Raw genomic sequence first — 26,937 nt, forward strand, 5'->3', positions numbered from 1 at the left:
TGACGCTTATGTTGACGCGTGCTTGTGACGGATAACAGTAGTCTGCTTTAACCGCATAATTACACAGTTTTTTGGACATCTTTGTTGCTGAATCTTTTGCAATTTTTACAATCAATAATGGAGACGTCAAAGAAGAATGCTGTTGGTGGAAAGCGGTGGATTGCAGCTGCCATTAGCAACCGAAACACAGCCGGTGTTTCTTTGTTTGTTGTGAAGCTTTAACACAGAGCGGTCAAGTGAACATGTTTCTCTACCAGCAAGTTTTTGGATGGGAAAATTGTGATATCTTACCGGAGACTTGAGCGGATTATGCGACCTCCTCCTGCAGCTGTCAAAAAGGCAGCTGTGATCTTGGCTCCGCCATTGGCTTCTCTCAGAGACACTGTCGGTCACCGCAGCCCTCCGACTTTCAGGTAGGACTTTATAATCTCACTAAAACACTCTTAACACAATAAGCAGATAAGGGATTTTCCAGAATTATCCTAGTAAATGTGTCTAATAACGACTGAATCGCGCCAACTGCCGTCACCTGGAGCCGTCGCCTTTTTTTTTTTTTTTTTTAGTGCTTCACTCTTACTTTCCTCATCCACAAATCTTTCATCCTCGCTCAAATTAATGGAGAAATAGTCGCTTTCTCGGTCCAAATCGCTCTTGCTGCTGGTGGCTATGATTATAAACAATGTGAGGATGTGAGGAGCCCTACAACCCGTGACGTCACGGGCACATCGTCTGCTACTTCGAAGGCAAGGCTTTTTTATTAGCGACCAAAAGTTGCGAACTTTATCGTGGATGTTCTCTACTAAATGCTTTCAGCAAAAATATGGCAATATCGCGAAATGATCAAGTATGACACATAGAATGGACCTGCTATCCCCGTTGAAATAAGAAAATCTCATTTCAGTAGGCCTTTAAACCTTATTAAACATTTATTTCTTGGTGATCTGTTTATTCAGTACTTGACGATAATTGCAATTTTTAAACAGTAATACTAACAGTTGGGAGTTTTACAACGATGTATCAATAATACCAGTATTTGCTATATTCCGACATAGCACAACAATAATGACAAACATGATCAATGCCTGATTTTTTAATCTTGAGTCTTTTTGTGCTTTACACAAAGATTTTGCCCAGGTGCAAATCAACATTCCTCACCATCAGATGTCATAGCTAGAAAGAAGAGGTAGTAAAGTCCATCATGTGGGTGATGGAATACGAGTACACTGATGGTGACCTCTGGAGAATACTCAGAAATGAAAGAAAGCCCCGTTTTTAATATCGACCTATTAATATACATTGTCCAGGTGAATTCCTCTATCTTTCAATCCTGAGGGTGTTAGCAGACAATTACTCCTTAAGTGGCGGACAGTGTGATAGCGCATTAGGGATTGGAAAGTGGATGAAAGAATTGGGATTGGAAAGGCACAAATAGAAAAATTCACCCCTTTGGGTATGAGGACATTAATAACGACAGATACCACTCTTAATATAATAAAGTCTACTTGGACGTGAGTGCACTCATCAGAACTCTTAATAGACTTGACCCATAAAATGAACAGAGTGGTATTAATATACATAATATAAAAACCCCGTTTCTATATGAGTTGGAAAATTGTGTTAGGTGTAAATATAAACGGAATACAATGATTTTCAAATCCTTTTCAACCCATATTCAGTAGAAAATGCTACAAAGACAAGATATTTGATGTTCAAACTCATAGTTATTTTTTTTTTGCAAATAATAATTAACTTAGAATTTCATGGCTGCAACACGTGCCAAAGTAGTTGGGAAAGGGCATGTTCACCACTGTGTTACATCACCTTTTCTTTTAATAACACTCAATAAACGTTTGGGAACTGAGGAAACTAATTGTTGAAGCTTTGAAAGTGCAATTCTTTCTCATTCTTGTTTTATGTAGATCTTTAGTCGTTCCAACAGTCCGGGGTCTCCGTTGTCGTATTTTACGCTTCATAATGCGCCACACATTTTCAATGGGAGACAGGCCAGGAAAGTACCCGCACTCTTTTACTGCGAATCCACGCTGTTGTAACATGTGGCTTGGCATTGTCTTGTTGAAATAAGCAGGGGTGTCCATGGTTACGTTGCTTGGATGACAACATATGTTGCTCCAAAACCTGTATGGACCATTCAGCATTAATGGTGCCTTCACAGATGTGTAAGTTACCCATGCCTTGGGCACTAATACACCCCCATACCATCACAGATGCTGGCTTTTGAACTTCGCGCCTATAACAATCCGGATGGTTATTTTCCTCTTTGTTCCGGAGGACACCACGTCCACAGTTTCCAGATATAATTTGAAATGTGCACTCGTAATACCACAGAACGCTTCTCCACTTTGCATCAGTCCATCTTAGGTGAGCGCGGGCGCAGAGAAGCCGGCGGCGTTCCCTGGTGTTGTTGATAAACGGTGTTTGCATTGCATAGCAGAGTTTTAACTTGCACTTCCAGATGGAGCGACCAACTGTAGTTACTGACAGTGGTTTTATGAAGTGTTTCCTGAGCCCATGTGGTGATATCCTTTACACACTGATGTAGGTTTTTGATGCAGTACCGCCTGAGGGATCAAAAGTCCGTAATATCATCGCTTATGTGCAGTGATGGTTCAGATTCTCTGAACCTTTTGAGGATTTTATGGACCGTAGATGGTAAAATCCCTATATTTCTTGCAATAGCTCGTTGAGAAATGTTGGTCCAAAACTGTTTAACAATTTTCTTACAAATTGGTGACCCTCGCCCCATCCTTGTTTGTGAATTACTAAACATTTCATCGAAGCTCCTTTTATACCCAATCATGTCACCCACCTGTTCCCAATTAGCTTGCACACCTGTGGGATGTTCAAAATAAGTGTTTGATGAGCATTCCTCAACTGTATCAGTATTTATTGCCACCTTTCCCAACTTCTTTGTCACGCGTTGCTGGCATCAAATTCTAAAGTTAATGATTATTTGCAAAAAAAAAATGTTTATCAGTTTGAACATCAAATATGTTGTCTTTGTAGCATATTCAACTGAATATGGGTTGAAAAGGATTTGCAAATCATTGTATTCCGTTTGTATTTACATCTAACACAATTTCCCAACTCATATAGAAACGGGTTTGTATATATACTGTATATACATATATATATATATATATATTTTTTTTTTTAATATATGTAGTGTTTGCGTGTCTATATATATATATATATACACACGCACACAGACACACATTACAGTGTCTTAAAAGTGTTGGAATAAATATGTGTAAGTTATCACACAACTCTTATGCTTGAAGGCCGTTGCTATAGTTATTATCAATTGTGCTGAAGTTGTACTTTTTTATCCGTGCAAAGGGACAACTTGCAATCTTGGATTGCGAGTCGTCTCCTATCAGTTTTTGGGTCCAGAACATCGAGTAATGTGATGCAGACAAAGCAGAGACAGGGCGATATCACGAGTGTCAGCACATTTACATTTCTGAATAATCATATATTGTGTCTTTGATTGATTGATTGATTGAAACTTTTATTAGTAGATTGCACAGTTCAGTACATATTCCGCACAATTGACCAATAAATACTAACACCCGAATACGTTTTTCAACTTGTTTAACTCCACGTTAATCCATTGGTCTAACTGGGGCTGCTGAAATCACCCCTCCTTCCTTCAGAAGCAGCCTGAGTGATGTAACCAGGGAACTCTCGAATACATAGTGGAGCACATGTGCTGTGCCTCAGAGCGTAGGTTTGAACTGTAACTAAGTGCACAGCCCAATACGTCTCTCCTCATTGAGCTAAATTGAACTCTTTCTCTGCACGATTCCTTGCTTCTTGTCTGTTTAACAGATGGCATCAGTGTTTGAATCTGACACAAGTATGCTTTTTCTTTTTACTTTCATGGGGACTTGTGTCAAGGCAAGAACCAATTATTCATGTTTAAATTAATTATTTTGGGGAACTCTAATGACTATAAGAACTTTTCGGTTGGCGAACCATGATGAAGAACCAATCAAGTTCATAAAGTAGTATTAATGGAATAGTTCAGTTCAGTTCAGTTCAGTTTATTTTCAGTCTAAGAAAAACATATCCAAACATGGATCACGATTCAAAAATTAATTACATGACTGAAACAGGCAGAAGCAAAAAAGCTTATATGCCCAACATAAAAATGTTTTACATTCAATTAAGTTACCTTTTGTAATAATTTTGTAATACAAAAAAAAATATAGTCATTCAGCATTAGTGTTTGCGTGTTTGTGTATATATATATATATTTTTTTAATATATGTAGTGTTTGCGTGTCTATATATATATACACACGCACACAGACACACATTACAGTGTCTTAGAAGTGTTGGAATAATTATGTGTAAGTTATCACACAACTCTTATGCTTGAAGGCCGTTGCTATAGTTATTATCAATTGTGCTGAAGTTGTACTTTTTTATCTGTGCAAAGGGACAACTTGCAATCTTGGATTGCGAGTCGTCTCCTATCAGTTTTTGGGTCCAGAATTTAAGTTGCCCTTTAACAAATACTACAAAAATATGTACTTACACACATGCACTTTTTTGTAAATAGATAAACATACATACCTTCTAAATACAACATTTAACCAAACAAACATACATTTCTAGTTCACATAACTTTTTAAAATACATTGTGACATGTTCTTTTTTAAATTAAATACTGAGTCACTCATTTTTATTTCTTTACCAACAGAATTCCACAAATTAACACCGAGAACAGATAAACATCTACGTTTAACAACTAATCTTGCTTTTGGTCAAATAAACTTAGATTCATCTCTTAGATTGTATTTGCTGGTCTGTAGAGAGAAGTATTTTTGAATTCCTTCTGGAAGAGTATTTATTTTTGCTTTGAACATTATCCGCGTTATTTTATAATAAACAATATCTTGAAATTTCATAAGTATTGATTTAACATATAATGGATGGGTATGGTCCTAATATCCTGCTTTGTTTATTAGCCGTACAGCTTTTTTTTTTGCAGCAAAACAATATCATTAATTATGGTTTTAAAAGTGGTTCCCCAGAGTTCTACACAATATGTCATGTATGGAAGTATCAAAGTATAATAAATTGTTAACAAATAATTATAATTAAGCAATTCTTTAGTTTTATACAAAATACTAGGGATGCAGCGATTAATCGGTAACCGAATATATTCGGCCGAATATGGCAAAAAAAGCCACATTCGACCTTCGGTGGAATGAGTTAAGAACAAGGCCGAATAGTGGCGTGTGACGCAATTTTTTGACGCGGTGACGCAATCAACCAACGTGCAGTGACGCGGTGACGTTGGGGTATGTTGTGTACCTGTATAAGTGTATGAGGTTACAAGCACACACTTATTGAGATTTACTTAAGCCTTCTGTTTACATTATTAGCATATCTACTGTGGCTAAGCAGACTTTTGCCATCCCATCCATCCATTTTCTACCGCTTATTCCCTTTCGGGGTCGCGGGGGGTGCTGGCGCCTATCTCAGCTACAATCGGGCGGAAGGCACGGTACACCCTGGACAAGTCACCACCTCATTGCAGGGCAGACTTTTGCCAAAAGGACATTAATTCATTTGTTGTGGGTTTATCCACTTTAATGCACTTCATTTTTTTTTTTGGAATGCATGTTTTGTTTGAAGGCCTAATATAAATGAAAAACGTTATGCTTTTTTTGAAAAGCAAAGACTATTGGAATATTAGAAAAATGTCGATATTCAATAAAAAATTACTGTGTTTGAAAAACATGTCTAAATATTTATTCTAGGCTATTTATGCAATATTTAAAAAATTGTGAAAAACTGCATTCATTATTCGGTATTCGGCCAAGCGTTTAAATTTTATTCGGCTTCGGCCACAAATTTTCATTTCGGTGCATCCCTACAAAATACCAAGTGTTTTTGATATTTTTGTTTTTATATAATTTACATGTCGTCTCCATGATAATTTATAGGCAATTATAACTCCCAAAAACTTAGTATCAAAGACACGCTCAATTTTATCTCCATTTATTTTAATATTTACTTCATTAGATACCTCAGTTTTGGTACCAAATATCATAAATTTAGTTTTAGCAATATTAAGTGATAATTTATTCATCTCAAACCAGTTTTTAAGCACTGTCATTTCTTGTTCTATTTTTTACCAAAAGTTCATTAAAATTTTTTCCAGATGGTGTGTAATCCAATGGGGTTCATTAGGTCTTCAAAAAATGTTGCGATGTTTGTTGCTCTGATAGCCAAATATATTTGTATTTAGAATAACAAAAATCCCAGAAGGTGTATAAGTTTACCCCAACAAGAATTAAGTTTACTTTAACTTACCACATTGTTGATGACAAAGAATCGTACATTTTTGGCGTCAACGTTGAAGCCAGTCAATTTGTCAATATTGCTGTAAATAGCGAATGCTATCTTTATGAGTTTGTGTGCTATTAATCTTCTAAATGAATCATCGACAAGCATGCATCATAAAATCTGTTTGGAACACACAGGGCCTGATAAACATATGTTGCGTCATCGGATTATTCATGATGCATCTTGAAACACTTCAAATTTGCATATGTAAGAAGTACTGTAATATGCGACGATAGGACACTATTAGCTTCGTCAACTATCAGGCAAGATATGTCAATCAATCAATCAATGTTTATTTATATAGCCCCTAATCACAAATGTCTCAAAGGACTGCACAAATCATTACGACTACAACATCCTCGGAAGAACCCACAAAAGGGCAAGGAAAACTCACACCCAGTGGGCAGGGAGAATTCACATCCAGTGGGACACCAGTGACAATGCTGACTATGAGAAACCTTGGAGAGGACCTCAGATGTGGGCAACCCCCCCCTCTAGGGGACCGAAAGCAATGGATGTCGAGCGGGTCTAACATGATACTGTGAAAGTTCAATCCATAGTGGCTCCAACACAGCCGCGAGAGTTCAGTTCAAGCGGATCCAAGACAGCAGCGAGAGTCCCGTCCACAGGAAACCATCTCAAGCGGAGGCGGATCAGCAGCGTAGAGATGTCCCCAACCGATACAGGCGAGCGGTCCATCCTGGGTCTCGACTCTGGACAGCCAGTACTTCATCCATGGTCATCGGACCGGACCCCCTCCACAAGGGAGGGGGGGACATAGGAGAAAGAAAAGAAGCGGCAGATCAACTGGTCTAAAAAGGAGGTCTATTTAAAGGCTAGAGTATACAGATGAGTTTTAAGGTGAGACTTAAATGCTTCTACTGAGGTAGCATCTCGAACTGTTACCGGGTGGGCATTCCAGAGTACTGGAGCCCGAACGGAAAACGCTCTATAGCCCACAGACTTTTTTTGGGCTCTAGGAACCACTAATAAGCCGGAGTCTTTTGAACGCAGATTTCTTGCCGGGACATATGGTACAATACAATCGGCAAGATAGGATGGAGCTAGACCGTGTAGTATTTTATACGTAAGTAGTAAAACCTTAAAGTCACATCTTAAGTGCACAGGAAGCCAGTGCAGGTGAGCCAGTACAGGCGTAATGTGATCAAACTTTCTTGTTCTTGTCAAAAGTCTAGCAGCCGCATCATGTCTTGCTCGTTTGTTTTCAAACAAACTTGAAGTGATTCGTTTTCACTTTTTAAATGCCAAACATACCGTTGGACGGGAATTCACATGGCCCCATTTGTGTCGTGTCTGATCATGTTTTTGTTTGGCCATGTGCTGTTTGACCTTTGGACTCTTTAAGTTCCTGTTTTTTTTTTTTATTACTCCCTTTTTTGTTGCAAATTATGTCCACCTGTTTCTGATTAGTCCTCGCCCGCTCACCTGCTTCTTGAGCACTAATCAGAGACAGTATTTAAGCTCTTCTGTACCAATCTGTCGCCCTGGCGTCATTGTATCCTTTTCTTGCTCTGTGCTGACTTTATTCAGACCTTGCCATAGTTTCGTGTTTCATGCCATGCCAAGTTAGTTTTGTTTGAATTGTGTTCATAGCTTCACGGTGGGAGAGGGGTGTAGTGCGTCTGCCTCACAATACGAAGCTCCTGCAGTTCTGGGTTCAAATCCTTTCTGTGTGGAGTTTGCATGTTCTCCCCGTGAATGCGTGGGCTCCCTCCGGGTACTCCGGCTTCCTCCCACTTCCAAACACAGAGGTTGATTGGCCCTAGTTTTTGAATGTGAGTGTGAATGTTGTCTGTCTATCTGTGTTGGCCCTGCGATGAGGTGGCGACTTGTCCAGGGTGTAGAAAATGGAGTATGGAGTATCGGACTGTCTTATTGTGGCGGTCCGTTCCCTGTACGATCAGTGCCAGAGCTTGGTCCGCATTGCCGGCAGTAAGTCGAACACATTTCCAGTGAGGGTTGGACTCCGCCAAGGCTGTCATTTGTCACCGATTCTGTTCATAACCTTTATGGACAGAATTTCTAGGCACAATCAAGGCTTTGAGGGGTTCCGGTTTGGTAATCGCAGGATTAGGTCTCTGCTTTTTGCAGATGATGTGGTCCTGATGGCTTCATCTGACCGGGATCTTCAGCTCTCGTTGGATCGGTTCGCAGCCGAGTGTGAAGCGACCGGAATGAGAATCAGCACCTCCAAGTCCGAGTCCATGGTTCTCGCCCGGAAAAGGGTGGAATGCCATCTCCGGGTTGGGGAGGAGACCCTGCCCCAAGTGGAGGAGTTCAAGTACCTAGGAGTCTTGTTCACGAGTGGGGGAAGAGTGGATCGTGAGATCGACAGGCGGATCGGTGCGGCGTCTTCAGTAATGCGGACGTTGTACCGATCCGTTGTGGTGAAGAAGGAGCTGAGCCGGAAGGCAAAGCTCTCAATTTACCGGTCGATCTACGTTCCCATCCTCACCTATGGTCATGAGTTTTGGGTCATGACCGAAAGGATAAGATCACGGGTACAAGCGGTCCAAATTAGTTTCCTCCGCCGTGTGGCGGGGCTCTCCCTTAGAGATAGGGTGAGAAGCTCTGCCATCCGGGAGGAACTCAAAGTAAAGCCGCTGCTCCTTCACATCGAGAGGAGCCAGATGAGGTGGTTCGGGCATCTGGTCAGGATGCCACCCGAACGCCTCCCTAGGGAGGTGTGTAGGGCAAGTCCAACCGGTAGGAGGCCACGGGGAAGACCCAGGACACGTTGGGAAGACTATGTCTCCCGGCTGGCCTGGGAACGCCTCGGGATCCCCCGGGAAGAGCTAGACGAAGTGGCTGGGGAGAGGGAAGTCTGGGTTTCCCTGCTTAGGCTGTTGCCCCCGCGACCCGACCTCGGATAAGCGGAAGATGATGGATGGATGGATGGATGGATGTTCATAGTCTTTTTATGCGTTAGTTTTGTTCCTTTGCCCAAGTTGTGCCTCCATTGTGAGCGCCTTTTGTTTTTATCTTTTTTTAGTTAAAATTAAATCACGTTTTTACCTAAACGTCACGTTCCGAGTAGTCCGTCTGCCTTCCTGGGAGAACGACCCCGCAGCAAGCTGCGACCCCCCCCATCGTGACAGAATGAAAAAAAACAGGAACTTAAAGGCCTACTGAAACCCACTACTACCGACCACGCAGTCTGATAGTTTATATATCAATGATGAAATATTAACATTGCAACACATGCCAATACGGCCGCTTTAGTTTACTAAATTGCAATTTTAAATTTCCCGCAAGCTTCTTGTTGAAAACGTGACGGAATGATGATGCTTACGCGTGACGTCACGGACTGTAAGGAAATATTAGCGCTGCGCACACACACAGCTAAAAGTCGTCTCTGTTCATGGCGTAATTACACAGTATTTTGGACATCTGTGTTGCTGAATCTTTTGCAATTTGTTCATTTAATAATGAAGACTATAAAGAAGAATGCTGTTGGTGGAAATCGGTGGATTGCAGCTGTCTTTAGAACCGAGATACAGCCGGTGTTTCTTTGTTTGCTGTGAAGCAGCGAATATGTTTTCTCTACGTCAAACAGCATGTTTTTGGCTGGGGAAATTGTGATATATATCTTACCGGAGACATCATTGGATTATTCGTCGTCCCGCAGCAGCTGTGAGCTTGGCTCCTCGGCTTCTCTCTGAGACGGTCTGTGTTCACCGCAGCCATCCGACCTCGAGGTATGTCTTTACAATCTTTACTTTGCAATTTTTGATGTACTACCAGTCTGTGGTTGCCAGTGTTCTGTGCTGGGGGGGCAGTACATCTAAGAAAGACAGCTCCAGACTGGAAAAACTGATCAGGCGGGCCGGTTCTACAATCGGAATGAAACTGGACACACTGGTGACGGTGGCAGAGAAGAGGACTGTGGACAAACTAGTGAGCATCCTGGATGATGGTAGTCAGCCTCTGCATAGCCTTATCAGTAGCCAGAGGAGCCTATTCAGTTCTAGACTGCTTCATCACAAGTGCAGGACTAATACACTCAAAAACTCCTTTGTCCCACACGCCATTAGACTGTACAACTCCTCTCTGGAGCGGGGGCCAGGGGGTACTAGGATGACAGGGGATGCAAAACAATAACAGTGCAATACGTTTTCATAACATGGTCACTACTGCCTAGTTTCTCTTGTTAGATTCTTTTTTTACTGTTATATTTTTATTCCCATTGTTGCTTTTTATTTTTTTATTCTTATTGTAATATTTCTCTATTTTGTTTCCATTTAAACCCCCATTATTTACTTTATACTTTTTTTGGAATTGATCTCTGTCACACGTACAAGGCGCACTTGCTGCGTGGAGTTGCCACCTCGTGGGTGCACACGACCAGTCAGGCAGGAGTGCAGGTAAGAACTTGATTTTTAATAAGACAACAGAACACTGACACAAAATGACAAAATAAAGCGCGTGCCTACGCACGGGAAGCTAAAGCTAAAACTTAGCAGGAGACTAAAGTACAAAACAAAAGACGTGCCGAGCGCACGCGAAGCTAAGGCGGCACTTAGCCCAAAAGAAACTCTAAGACAGGATACTAACCGTGACTTGTTGTGTAAAGCAAACCATGGACCAAGAACGAACTAAGGAATAACGCAGGCTTATATACTCAAACAATAATTAGAACACAGGTGTGCCTGACGCCAGAGCAGGTGAACAAATGACGAAACCATGGAAACGAGACAAAACAGGAAGTGCACAAAAACAAGGATCTGCCGAGTCTAGAACTAAACATGATGAAAAACATCAAAAGGCAAAACCATAAACGATACAAGTCGCGGATCGTGACAATCTCAACTCTGTACACTGCTGCTGGAATTTTAATTTTCCTGAAGGAACTCTCCTGAAGGAATCAATAAAGTACGATCCATCTATCTATCCATCTATCTATCTATCTATCTATCTATCTATCTATCTATCTATCTATCTATCTATCTATCTATCTATCTATCTATCTATCTATCTATACAATCTTTAAAATCTCACTAAAACACTATCAAAACAATAAGCAGATAAGGGTTCTTCCAGAATTATCCTAGTAAATTTGTCTAATTACATCTGAAACGCTCACACTGCCGTCGCCCGGAGCCGTCGCTTTTTTTCCTTTTTTTTTTCTATTCCTTCACTATCAATATCCTAATTCACGAATCTTTCATTCTCGCTCAAATTAATGGGGAAATTGACGCTTTCTCGGTCCGAATTGCTCTGTCTGCTGGTGGCTTCCATTAAAAACAATGTGAATATGTGACGTCACGCGCACATACTTCCGGTAGAGGCAGGGCTTTTCTATTAGCGACAATAAGTTGCAAACTTTATCGTCAATGTTCTCTACTAAATCCTTTCAGCAAAAATATGTCAATATCGCGAAATGATCAAGTATGACACATTGAATGGACCTGCTATCCCCGTTTCAATAAGAAAATCTAATTTCAGTAGGCCTTTAAAGAGTCCAAAAGGTCAAACAGCACATGGCCAAACAAAAACATGATCAGACATGACAATTTGTCACGCTTTACCTGACACGTGAAACGGGACAAATTAGGTTGTGCACTATCCACTTTAGATGAGTGTTGAATAGTGTGGAGAGACTCAGCCGACGAGCCGACAGCGGGCTAGGAAATATGGCTGTCCTACCCAAGATGGAGGCCAGGAGGCGGAGCATGCAGCCAGCCCAGTCAGGTGTGTAAACTACACACCTGTTCTCAATCCCATCATCTTCTGCTGCAGCATAAAAGGGGCGAAGGAGGAACACTCGGGGCGGAAGTAGTAGGAGACAACCAGACGAGCGAGAACCACGGAGAGCCACAGAGCGACCGAGACCAGCACAGGAAAGACGTGGCGACTGAAAATGAGCCCGGCGCGAGCAGCGGAGGTGAAGTGAAGTGAAGTGAATTATATTTATATAGCGCTTTTCTCTAGTGACTCAAAGCGCTTTTACATAGTGAAACCCAATATCTAAGTTACATTTAAACCAGTGTGGGTGGCACTGGGAGCAGGTGGGTAAAGTGTCTTGCCCAAGGACACAACGGCAGTGACTAGGATGGCGGAAGCGGGAATCGAACCTGCAACCCTTTAAGTTGCTGGCACGGCCACTCTACCAACCGAGCTATTCCGCCCCTGGAGCTGAAAGAGCGACCGACCGACACTCCGAGCGACTTATTGAAAAATAGAGTCAAACCCGTGCGAAGCGATGTCGTTCCTGATTGGTCCACGCAACCCACACGATGGCGGCAGGAAGCCGTTTACAAATAGCTTTATGTGTTTTGTGTAGATTCCAACTTTTACTAAAGCATCAGTTGCTACGTGAAGTGTCACTTTCCTTTATTTTCGGCAGACTGCATTCTAAAATGATTAACACCCTCTCCCACACACACACACCTTCCTTTTGTGCGAGATCCACCCAGTAATGGGTCAATAAGAATCGCTTCCCTACTGTAAATATAAAAAAAGCTTAATCACTGAACTATTGAGAGGATCAAACACACAAGACGATCCATGCCACTATTGACCAAAGCAGAATAAGAAGCAGAGTTAACAAAGCGTTCTCCCGGAATAAGCGGCGGCCAGTGGGAAGAGGAGCGTTTAACGAACACGGATCGGTGTCCAGAAGCAATTAACATTTTCCCACAGAGACACAGAAGGCCTTCAAAAGGAAAGCTCAAAGGCCCACATAAGGAGGGCTCACCTGGGACTGAGCACAATGGGCTCAAAGTTCACACTCGCCTCAGACGGCAGGAAATGTGCCAACAAGGGGAGAGGAACAGAGAAGGGGAGATGAAACAAAATGTGGGAAGGGGGACACTCAAAAGTTACACCGAGGGAGGAGAAAACCTGCACAGATGGCAGTCATGAGAAGATGAGTGGTCCGGGGAGCTGGCAGACTTGGAGAGGAATAAAAGGCCTCTGTGTGTGTGTGTGTGTGTGTGTGTGTACTTTGAGTTGTCCTTCAAAATCTTTTCTCTTCCAATTTTACCAGGAAATTGATATGCATATCTACAAACCCCGTTTCCATATGAGTTGAGAAATTGTTTTAGATGTAAATATACACAGAATACAATGATTTGCAAATCATTTTCAACCCATATTCAGTTGAATATGCTACAAAGACAACATATTTGATGTTCAAACTGATAAACATTTTTTTTGTGTGCAAATAATCATTAACTTTAGAATTGGATGCCAGCAATACGTGACAAAGAAGTTGGGAAAGGTGGCAATAAATACTGATAAAGTTGAGGAATGCTCATCAAACAATTATTTGGAACATCCCACAGGTGTGCGGGCTGATTGGGAACAGGTGGGTGCCATGATTGGGTATAAAAGCAGCTTCCATGAAATGCTGAGTAATTCACAAACAAGGATGGGGCGAGGGTCACTAATTTGTAGGCAAATTGTCCAACAGTTTTAGAACAACATTTCTCAACGAGCTGTTGCAAGGAATTTAGGGATTTTACCATCTACGGTCCGTAAAATCATCAAAAGGTTCAGAGAATCTGGAAAAATCACTGCACGTAAGCGATGATATTACGGACCTTTGACCCCTCAGGCGGTACTGCGTCAAAACCCGACATTAGTGTGTAAAGGATATCAACGCATGGGCTCAGGAACACTTCATAAAACCACTGTCAGTAATTACAGTTGGTTGCTACATCTGTAAGTGCAAGTTAATACTCTGTTTTGAAAGCAAAACCCATTTGTCAACAACACCAAGGAATGCTGCTGGCTTCGCTGGGCCTGAGCTCATCTAAGATTGACCGATGCAATGTGGAAAATTGTTCTGTGGTCTGACGAGTCCACATTTCAAATTATATTTGGAAACAGTGTAGGTGGTGTCCTCCGGAACAAAGAGGAAAATAACCATCTGGATTGTTATAGGCGCAAAGTTCAAAAGCCAGCATCTGTGATGGTATGGGGGTGCATTAGTGGCCAAAGCATGGGTAACTTACACATCTGTGAAGGCACCATTAATCCTGAATGGTCCATACAGGTTTTGGAGAATCATATGTTGTCATCCAAGCAACGTTTTTATGGACGCCCCTGCTTATTTAAGCAAGACAATGCCAGGCCTCCTGTTACAACAGCGTGGCTTCGTAAAAAAAGAGTGCGGGTACTTTCCTGGCCCGCCTGCTGTCCAGACCTGTCTCCCATCAAAAATGTTTGGTGCATTATGAAGTGTAAAATACGACAGCGGAGACCCCGGACTGTTGAAAGACTGAACCTCTACATAAAACAAGAATGAGAAAGAATTCCACTTTCAAAACTTCAACAATTAGTTTCCCCAGTTCCCAAACGTTTATTGAGTGTTTTTAAAATGCTGACTATCTGCGTCCACTAACTGTAACTGAAACTAAAAAGCTGACTGAGTGCACTAACTGTAACTGAAACTAAAAAGCTGACTATCTGTGTGCACTAACTGTAACTGTAACTATAAAGCTGACTATCTGCGTGCAATAACTGTAACTGTAACTATAAAGCTGACTATCTGCATGAACTAACTGTAACTGTAACTAAAAGCTGACTATCTGCGTGCACTAACTGTAACCGTAACTAAAAGCTGACTATCTGCATGCACTAACTGTAACTGAAACTATAAAGCTGACTATCTGTGTGCACTTACTCTAACTGAAACTAAAAGCTGACTATCTGCGTGTACTAACTGTAACTATAACTATAAAGCTGACTATCTGCATGCACTAACTGTAACTGAAACTAAAAAGCTGACTATCTGCATGCACTAACTGTAACTGTAACTAAAAGCTGACTATCTGCATGTATTAACTGTAACTGTAACTAAAATCTGACTATCTGCATGCACTAACTGTAACTGAAACCAAAAAGCTGACTATTTACATGCATTAACTGTAATTGTAACTATAAAGCTGACTATTTACATGCACTAACTGTAACTGTAACTAAAAGCTGACTATCTGCGTGCACTAACTGTAACTGAAACTAAAAAGCTGACTATCTGCATGCACTAACTGTAACTGTAACTATAAAGCTGACTATCTGCGTGCAATAACTGTAACTGTAACTATAAAGCTGACTATCTGCATGAACTAACTGTAACTGTAACTAAAAGCTGACTATCTGCGTGCACTAACTGTAACTGTAACTAAAAGCTGACTATCTGCGTGCACTAACTGTAACTGTAACTAAAAGCTGACTATCTGCATGCACTAACTGTAACTGAAACTATAAAGCTGACTATCTGAGTGCACTTACTGTAACTGAAACTAAAAGCTGACTATCTGTGTGCACTTACTGTAACTGACACTAAAAGCTGACTATCTGCGTGTACTAACTGTAACTGAAACTAACAAGCTGACTATCTGCATGAACTAACTGTAACTGTAACTAAAAGCTGACTATCTGCATACACTAACTGTAACTATAACTATAAAGCTGACTATCTGCATGCACTAACTGTAACTGTAACTATAAAGCTGACTATCTGCATGCACTAACTGTAACTGTAACTAAAAGCTAACTATCTGCATGCACTAACTGTAATTGTAACTAAAAGCTAACTATCTGCATGCACTAACTGTAACTGAAACTAAAAAGCTGACTATTTGCATGCATTAACTGTAACTGTAACTAAAAGCTGACTATCTGTGTGCACTAACTGTAACTGAAACTAAAAAGCTGACTATCTGCATGCATTAATTGTAACTGTAACTATAAAGCTGACTATCTTCATGCACTAACTGTAACTGTAACTAAAAGCTGACTATCTGCATGCATTAATTGTAACTGAAACTAAAAAGCTGACTATCTGCATGCATTAACTGTAACTGTAACTATGAAGCTGACTATCTGCATGAACTAACTGTAACTGTAACTAAAAGCTGACTATCTGCATGCATTGATTGTAACAGTAACTAAAAGCTGACTATCTGCATGCATTAATTGTAACAGTAACTATAAAGCTGACTATCTGCATGCACTAACTGTAACTGTAACTAAAAGTTGACTATCTGCGTGCACCAACTGTAACTGAAACTAAAAAGCTGACTATCTGCATGAACTAACTGTAACTGTAACTATAAAGCTGAATATCTGTGTGCATTAAATGTAACTGTAACTAAAAGCTGACTATCTGCGTGCACTAAATGTAACTGTAACTAAAAGCTGACTATCTGCGTGCACTAAATGTAACTGTAACTAAAAGCTGACTATCTGCGTGCATTAACTGTAACTAAAAAGAATCTGCCTAAATCCCGACAGTGTCTTGGCAACCATGGAGAATACATAATCTGCAAAAATAAATACTAATAAATAAATAAAAACCTGTAGAGGATATTGTAAAATACATCCTTTGCCTTGCTTAATCCATCACACCCTTGACTTGATCACTCTCCCGGGTGTTGTTGAGTCGGACTGTCTGCTGTGTGCTACTAACAGAGCATTCAATTGATTCCACGCAGGCGACCTGCTGATCAATAATAAATGAGGTTGCTTCAGCGTTTCTGTTCTTGGCTGCTCTGCTCTGTGCCGTCACCAGGCAGTCCAAGTGAGTTAAGGATGACACGCGCTTACATCATACGCCGCCATAGTGTCTCCGAGGGGGAATGGTTCCCTTTCAACAGTCACAATACACATTTTAATACTGGATTGAAATTGTTTCACAGGTCAGACAAAGTAGTTATAATAGATTATTTTTAGTCAGACAAGCAAAAAACTGACTTAACTACATTTCATGGATGATTACACAGCCAGTTACATTTAATGGAGAGTAACTTGTAGCTTAGTTACATTTAATGGAGAGTAACTTGTAGCTTGGCTACATTTAATGGAGAGTAACATGTAGCCTAGCTACATTTAATGGAGAGTAACTTGTAACTTAGCTACATTTAATGGAGAGTAACTTGTATCTTAGCAACATTTAATGGAGAGTAACTTGTAGCCTAGCTACATTTAATGGAGAGTAACTTGTAACTTAGTAACATTTAATGGAGAGTAACTTGTAGCTTGGCTACATTTAATGGAGAGTAACATGTAGCCTAGCTACATTTAATGGAGAGTAACTTGTAACTTAGCTACATTTAATGGAGAGTAACTTGTATCTTAGCAACATTTAATGGAGAGTAACTTGTAACTTAGTAACATTTAATGGAGAGTAACTTGTAGCTTAGTTATATTTAATGGAGAGTAACTCGTAGCTTAGCTACATTTAATGGAGAGTAACTTGCAGCTTAGTTACATTTATTGGAGAGTAACTTGTAGCATAGCTACATTTAATGGAGGGTAACTTGTAGCTTAGTTACATTTAATGTAGAGGAACTTGTAGCTTAGCTACATTTAATGGAAAGTAACGTGTAGCTTAGTTACATTTATCAGAGAGTAACTCGTAACTAGGTTACATCTAATGGAGGGTAACTTGTATCTTTGCTACATTTAATTGATAGTAACTTGTAACTTACTAACATTTAATGGAGAGTAACATGTAGCTTAGCTATATATAATGGAGGGTAACTTGTAGCTTAGCTAAATTTAATGGCGGGTAACTTGTAGCTTAGTTACATTTAATGGAGAATAACTCGTATTTTAACTACATTTAATGGAGAGTAACTTGTAGCTTAACTACATTTAATAGAGGGTATCTTGTAGCTTAGTTACATTTATTGGAAAGTAACTGGTAACTTAGTAACATTTAATGGAGAGTAACTTGTATCTTAGCTACATTTAATTGATAGTAACTTGTAACTTACTAACATTTAATGGAGAGTAACTTGTAGCTTAGTAACATTTAATGGAGAGTAACTTGTAGCTTAGTTAAATTTAATGGAGAGTAACTCGTAGCTTGACTACATTTAATGGAGAGTAAGTTGTAGCTTAGTTACATTTATTGGAGAGTAACTTGTAGCATAGCTACATTTAATGGAGGCTAACTTGTAGCTTAGTTACATTTAATGCAGAGAAACTTGTAGCTTAGCTACATTTAATGGAAAGTAAAGTGTAGCTTAGTTACATTTATCGGAGAGTAACTTGTAACTAGGTTGCATTTAATGGAGGGTAACTTGTAGCTTAGCTACATTTAATGGAGGGTAACTTGTAGCTTAGCTACATTTAATGACGGGTAACTTGTAGCTTATATACATTTAATGGAGAATAACTCGTATTTTAACTACATTTAATGGAGAGTAACTTGTAACTTAGCTACATTTAATGGAGAGTAACTTGTAGGTTGGCTACATTTAATAGAGGGTAACTTGTAGCTTAGTTTTATTAATGGAGAGTAACTTGTAGCTTAGCTACATTTAATGGAGAGAAACTTGTAGCTTAGCTACATTTAATAGAGAGTAACTTGTAGCTTAGTTACATTTATTGGAAAGTAACGTATGACTTAGTAACATTTAATGGAGAGTAACTTGTATCTTAGCTACATTTAATTGATAGTAACTTGTAACTTACTAACATTTAATGGAGAGTAACCTGTAGCTTAGTTACATTTAGTGGAGAGTAATTTGTAACTAGGTTAAAATTAATGGAGAGTAACTTGTAGCTTAGTTACATTTAATCGAGAATAACTTGTAGCTTAACTACATTTAATGGAGAGTAACTTGTAACTTAGGTACATTTAATGGAGAGTAACTTGTAGCTCAGCTACATTTAATGGACGGTAAAAGGGAATAAGCGGTAGAAAATGGATGGATGGATGGAACTTGAAGGTTAGTTACATTTAATGGAGAGTAACTTGTAGCTTAGCTAAATTTAATGGAGAGTAACTTGTAGCGTGGTTACATTTAATGGAGGGTAACTTGTAGCTTAGTTACATTTAATGGAGAGTAACTTGTAACTTAGTAATAGTTAATGGAAGGTAACTTGTATCTTAGTTACATTCAATGGAGAGTAACTTGTAACTTAGTAACATTTAATGGAGAGTAACGTGTATCTTAGCTACATTTAATGGAGAGTACCTTGTAACTTAGTAGCATTTAATGGAGATTGACTTGTAACTTAGCTACATTTAATGAGAGTAACGTGTAGCTTTGCTAAATTTAATGGAGGGTAACTTGTAGCTTAGCTACATTTAATGGAGGGTAACTTGTAGCTTAGCTACATTTAATGGCAAGTAACTTGTAGCTTAGTTACATTTAATGGAGAATAACTTGTATTTTAACTACATTTAATGGAGAGTAACTTGTAACTTAGCTACATTTAATGGAGAGTAACTTGTAGCTTAGCTACATTTAATAGAGGGTAACTTGTAGCTTTGTTTTATTAATGGAGAGTAACTTGTAGCTTAGCTACATTTAATGGAAAGTAACTTGTAGCTCAGCTACATTTAATGGAGAGTAACTTGTAACTTAGCTACATTTAATGGAGAGTAACTTGTAGTTTAGTTACATTTATTGGAAAGTAACTTGTAACTTAGTAACATTTAATGGAGAGTAACTTGTAACTTAGTTACATTTAATGGAGGGTAACTTGTAGCTTAGCTCTATTTAGTGGAGGGTAACTTGTAGCTTAGTTACATTTAATGTAGAGTAACTTGTAACTTAGTTACATTTAATGGAGGGTAACTTGTAGCTTAGCTACATTTAATGGAGGGTAACTTGTAACTTATTAACATTTAATGGAGAGTAACTTGTAGTTTAGTTACATTTAATGGAGGGTAACTTGTAGCTTAGCTACATTTAATGGAGAGTAACTTGTAGCTTAGTTACATTCAATGGAGAGTAACTTGTAGCTTAGCTACATTTAATGGAGGGTAACTTGTTGCTTAGTAACACTTAATGGAGAGTAACTTGTAGCTTAGCTACATTTAATGGAGGGTAACTTGTAGCTAAGTTACATTTAATGGAGAGTAACTTGTAACTAAGTTACATTTAATGGAGAGTAACTTGTAGCTTTGTTTTATTAATGGAGAGTAACTTGTAGCTTAGCTACATTTAATGGAAAGTAACTTGTAGCTCATCTACATTTAATGGAGAGTAACTTGTAACTTAGCTACATTTAATGAAGAGTAACTTGTAGTTTAGTTACATTTATTGGAAAGTAACTTGTAACTTAGTAACATTTGATGGAGAGTAACTTGTAACTTAGTTACATTTAATGGAGGGTAACTTGTAGCTTAGCTCTATTTAGTGGAGGGTAACATGTAGCTTAGTTACATTTAATGTAGAGTAACTTGTAACTTAGTTACATTTAATGGAGGGTAACTTGTAGCTTAGCTACATTTAATGGAGGGTAACTTGTAACTTATTAACATTTAATGGAGAGTAACTTGTAGTTTAGTTACATTTAATGGAGGGTAACTTGTAGCTTAGCTACATTTAATGGAGAGTAACTTGTAGCTTAGTTACATTCAATGGAGAGTAACTTGTAGCTTAGCTACATTTAATGGAGGGTAACTTGTTGCTTAGTAACACTTAATGGAGAGTAACTTGTAGCTTAGCTACATTTAATGGAGAGTAAGTTGTAGCTTAGCTACATTTAATAGAGGGTAACTTGTAGCTTTGTTTTATTAATGGAGAGTAACTTGTAGCTTAGCTACATTTAATGGAAAGTAACTTGTAGCTCAGCTACATTTAATGGAGAGTAACTTGTAACTTAGCTACATTTAATGGAGAGTAACTTGTAGTTTAGTTACATTTATTGGAAAGTAACTTGTAACTTAGTAACATTTAATGGAGAGTAACTTGTAACTTAGTTACATTTAATGGAGGGTAACTTGTAGCTTAGCTCTATTTAGTGGAGGGTAACTTGTAGCTTAGTTACATTTAATGTAGAGTAACTTGTAACTTAGTTACATTTAATGGAGGGTAACTTGTAGCTTAGCTACATTTAATGGAGGGTAACTTGTAACTTATTAACATTTAATGGAGAGTAACTTGTAGTTTAGTTACATTTAATGGAGGGTAACTTGTAGCTTAGCTACATTTAATGGAGAGTAACTTGTAGCTTAGTTACATTCAATGGAGAGTAACTTGTAGCTTAGCTACATTTAATGGAGGGTAACTTGTTGCTTAGTAACACTTAATGGAGAGTAACTTGTAGCTTAGCTACATTTAATGGAGGGCAACTTGTAGCTAAGTTACATTTAATGGAGAGTAACTTGTAACTAAGTTACATTTAATGGAGAGTAACTTGTAGCTTTGTTTTATTAATGGAGAGTAACTTGTAGCTTAGTTACATTCAATGGAGAGTAACTTGTAGCTTAGCTACATTTAATGGAGGGTAACTTGTAGCTTAGCTACATTTAATGGCGGGTAACTTGTAGCTTAGTTACATTTAATGGAGAAAAACTTGTATTTTAACTACATTTAATGAAGAGTAACTTGTAACTTAGCTACATTTAATGGAGAGTAACTTGTAGCTCAGCTACATTTAATAGAGGGTAACTTGTAGCTTAGTTTTATTAATGGAGAGCAACTTGTAGCTTAGCTACATTTAATTGAGAGTAACTTGTAGCTTAGCTACATTTAATAAAGAGTAACTTGTAGCTTAGTTACATTTATTGGAAAGTAACTTGTAACTTAGTAACATTTAATGGAGAGTAACTTGTATCTTAGCTACATTTAATTGATAGTAACTTGTAACTTACTAACATTTAATGGAAAGTAACTTGTAGCTTAGTTACATTTAGTGGAGAGTAATTTGGAACTAAATTACAATTAATGGAGAGTAACTTGTAGTTTAGTTACATTTAATCGAGAATAACTTGTAGCTTAACTACATTTAATGGAGAGTAACTTGTAACTTAGCTACATTTAATGGAGAGTAACTTGTAGCTCAGCTACATTTAATGGACGGTAACTTGAAGGTTAGTTACATTTAATGGAGAGTAACTTGTAGCTTAGCTACATTTAATGGAGAGTAACTTGTAGCGTGGTTACATTTAATGGAGGGTAACTTGTAGCTTAGTTACATTTAATGGAGAGTAACTTGTAACTTAGTAACAGTTAATGGAAGGTAACTTGTAGCTTAGTTACATTCAATGGAGAGTAACTTGTAACTTAGTAACATTTAATGGAGAGTAACGTGTATCTTAGCTACATTTAATGGAGAGTAACTTGTAACTTAGTAGCATTGAATGGAGATTGACTTGTAACTTAGCTACATTTAATGAGAGTAACGTGTAGCTTAGCTACATTTAATGGAGGGTAACTTGTAGCTTAGCTACATTTTATGGAGGGTAACTTGTAGCTTAGCTACATTTAATGGAGAGTAACTTGTAGCGTAGTTACATTTAATGGAGAATAACTTGTATTTTAACTACATTTAATGGAGAGTAACTTGTAGCTTAGCTACATTTAATGGAGAGTAACTTGTAGCTTAGCTACATTTAATAGAGGGTAGCTTGTAACTTTGTTTTATTAATGGAGAGTAACTTGTAGCTTAGCTACATTTAATGGAGAGTAACTTGTAGCTCAGCTACATTTAATGGAGAGTAACTTGTAACTTAGTTACATTTAATGGAGAGTAACTTGTAGTTTAGATACATTTATTGGAAAGTAACTTGTAACTAAGTTTCCTTTAATGGAGAGTAACTTGTAGCTTAGTTACATTTAATGGAGAGTTACTTATAGCTTAGTTACATTCAATGGAGAGTAACTTGTAGCTTAGTTACATTTAATGGAAAGTAACTTTTAACTTAGTTACATTTAATGGAAGTTAACTTGTAATTTAGCGACATGTTCGGTGGTTATAGTGTTTCAAAGATGGTAAAAAGTTGATGTTTGGTGTTTTCATTCAAAGTGTTTAGCTTGCTGTCAAGCCTTTATATGTCTTTAAATGTTGTCAAATGTTTCACATTAAACTGTGAACACACCCGCCTAATGTCTGGCATATCACGCCGCTCTTTAAAGTCTGTCTGGCTAATAAAGCTGCGCTCCAATCCCTGCCTGCGTGACTTTGTCCTTCATTTTGCCGCCATCACTCGCGTGTCGTCAGCACATTCATCTGACAAGGACGCTGGCGCTCACACGCACTGAGCCACATGTGAGCTTTCCAGCGTGCGGACTCACCCCCCGGCACGGCGGCTCCTGCAGCCCATGAGTGCTTCCAGCGTGGCCGCGCGAGCCTGACGAACATGTTGGCAAACAACAAGGAGAGGACGGACCTTTCTAGATCTAATCTGACGACGAGAGCGGAGGAGAGGGAGGACAAGGGAATATGATGGACATGAGTCAATATGTCCTGAAGATAAAAGGATGGATGCAAGGTGATGACTAATAAGGCTTGCATGACATGTCTTCATGCTGCATGTAAACAGTGTGACTTACAAACCCCGTTTCCATATGAGTTGGGGAATTGTGTTAGATGTAAATATAAATGGAATACAATAATTTGCAAATCCTTTTCAACCCATATTCAGTTGAATGCACTACAAAAACAAGATATTTCATGTTTAAACTCATAAACTTTATTTTTTTGGGCAAAAAATTATTAACTTAGAATTTCATAGCTGCTAAACATGCCAAAGTAGTTGGGAAAGGGCATGTTCACCACTGTGTTACATCACCTTTTCTTTTAACAACATAATTTGGGAACTGAGAAAACTAATTGTTGAAGCTTAGAAAGTGGAATTATTTCCCATTCTTGTTTTATGTAGATCTTCAGTCGTTCAACAGTCCGGGGTCTCCGCTGTCGTATTTTACGCTTCATAATGCCCCACACATTTTCGATGGGGGTCAGGTCTGGACTGCAGGCGGGCCAGGAAAGTACCCGCACTCTTTTACTACGAAACCACGCTGTTGTAACACGTAGCTTGGCATTGTCTTGCTGAAATAAGCAGGGGCGTCCATATTAACGTTGCTTGGATGACAACATATGTTGCTCCAAAACCTGTATGGACCATTCAGCATTAATGGTGCCTTCACAGATGTGTAAGTTACCCATGCCTTGGGCACTAATACACCCCCATACCATCACAGATGCTGGCTTTTCAACTTTACGCCTATAACAATCCGGATGGTTATTTTTCCTCTTTGTTCCGGAGGACACCAAGTCCACAGTTTCCAAATATAATTCGAAATGTGGACTCGTCAGACCACAGAACACTTTTCCACTTTGCATGACTCCATCCAACATATCTCTCCGACCTCCTTCAGCCTTACTGCCCCACCCGATCCCTAAGATCAGCCGATCAGCTGCTACTGACGGTCCCTGACACAAGGCTGAAGCTTAGAGGTGACAGAGCTTTCGCCGCTGCTGCTCCCAAGGTCTGGAACGACCTGCCTCTGAGTATTAGACAAGCCTCCTCTCTTCCTGTTTTTAAATCATTTTTACAAACATATTTTTATACCTTGCCTTTTAACACTGAGTGATATCCATCCTGCAATGGCGCCCCATTATACACCTGCTGTGAACTTGTTTTTATGTTTTATCTATTTATTTTTTACCATGTTCTGTTTGTGTTGTGTTATTTGCTCGATCCTTGTATTATCTTTTAACCTGCACATTGTACAGCACTTTGGCTACCCCTGTGGTAAATTTTGAATGTGCTTTATAAATAAAGTTGATTTGATTTGATCTGATCTTAGATGAGCTCGGGCCCAGCGAAGCCGGCGGCGTTCCTGGGTGTTGTTGATAAATGGCTTTCGCTTTGCATAGTAGAGTTTTAACTTGCACTTACAGATGTAGCGACCAACTGTAGTTACTGAAAGTGGTTTTATGAAATGTTCCTGAGCCCATGTGGTGATATCCTTTACACACTGATGTCGGTTTTTGCATCAAGTACCGCCCGAGGGATCAAAGGTCCGTAATATCATCGCTTACGTGCAGTGATTTCTCCAGATTCTCCGAACCTTTTGAGGATTTTACGGACCGTAGATGGTAAAATCCCTAAATTCCTTGCAATAGCTCGTTGAGAAATGTTGTCCTAAAACTGTTCGACAATTTGCTTACAAATTGAATTACTTAGCATTTCATGGAAGCTGCTTTTATACCCAATCATGGCACCCACCTGTTCCCAATTAGCCTGCACAGCTGTGGGATGTTCCAAATAAGTGTTTGATGAGGATTCCTCAACTTTGTCAGTATTTATTGCCACCTTTCCCAACTTCTTTTCCATGTGTTGCTGGCATCAAATTCTTAAGTTAATGATTATTTGCAACAATAACAAAATGTTTATCAGTTTGAATATCAAATATGTTGTCTTTGTAGCATATTCAACTGAATATGGGTTGAAAATGATTTGCAAATCATTGTATTCCGTTTATATTTACATCTAACACAATTTCCCAGCTTATATGGAAACGGGGTTTTGTATTAGTTGTGATTATATTTTGCAGCTACATCAGCAGTTTGCCTCCAGCTGCTATTGAAGAGTGTTTATTCTCTTCATGCACATGATTATGATATACAAGTACATGCTCCTCTTCCCCCTTCTCTTCCTGCGCCGAGGTATCCTTGTCCCCACTATTGTGATGTTTGCGTCGGTGGGTGATCGCTACAGTTCCCCTCGACCAAAACACACATCTCTCCGAAGGCGCACGGCGTGCCAGCTTTAGCCGCCCTACGGGGAGCGCGCTCAATAAAATATGAGCGCATGCAAACAGAGGAGTGGCACATCAATACACGCGCTGCCAGTTTACACTGCTGTGAACACCCACACTAAGTGCAAGTTTGCACGCAAACATGGCGGCCGCGAGAGTTACCTCAGGCCAGCTGTCGGGCGTACCTTCTAGTTTCCCCACCATCGTTACTCGCTGTTTAATTCATGGAGCCTTTGTCCTTTTATGCTTGTGAACCTCAAGACCTTTCTCCATCAGCCAAGAATAGTGACTCTGCCGTGAATGAGTGTGTGCATGGCATACTTGCCAACCCTCCCGGATTTTCCGGGAGACTCCCGAAATTCAGCGCCTCTCCCGAAAACCTCCCGGGACAAATTTTCTCCCGAAAATCTCCCAAAATTCAGGCGGAACTGGAGGGCACGCCCCCTCCAGCTCCACGCGGACCTGAGTGAGCACAGCCTGTTTTCCCGTCCGCTTTCCCACAATATAAACAGCGTGCCTGCCCAATGAGGTTATAACAGTAGAATGATTGAGGGCAAGTTCTTGGTTTCTTATGTGGGTTTATTATCAGGCAGTTTCATTAACGTCCTCCCAGCTCGGTAACAACACACAACAACAGCAGTCACGTTTTCGTCTACCGTAAAGCAGTTCGTCTGCCGTAAACAGCAATGTTGTGACACTCTTAAACAGGACAAAAATGCCATTCATACATGCATGTTTTTTTTAAATGATTGTTTAATTTGCATTGCCTCACATTCCTAAAAGACCTACTGAAATTAGATTTTCTTATTTAAACGGGGATAGCAGGTCCATTCTATGTGTCATACTTGATCATTTCGCGATATCGCCATATTTATGCTGAAAAGATTTAGCAGAGAACATCGATGATAAAGTTTGCAACTTTTCGTCGCTAATAAAAAAGCCTTGCCTGTACCGGAAGTAGCAGACGATGTGCGCGTGACGTCACAAATTGTGGAGCTTCTCACATCTGAACATTGTTTATAATCATAACCACCACCAGCAAGTGCAATTCGGACCGAGAAACTGACGATTTCCTC

This window comes from Nerophis ophidion, linkage group LG17, assembly GCF_033978795.1.
Source record: "Nerophis ophidion isolate RoL-2023_Sa linkage group LG17, RoL_Noph_v1.0, whole genome shotgun sequence".
NCBI lineage: Eukaryota > Metazoa > Chordata > Actinopteri > Syngnathiformes > Syngnathidae > Nerophis > Nerophis ophidion.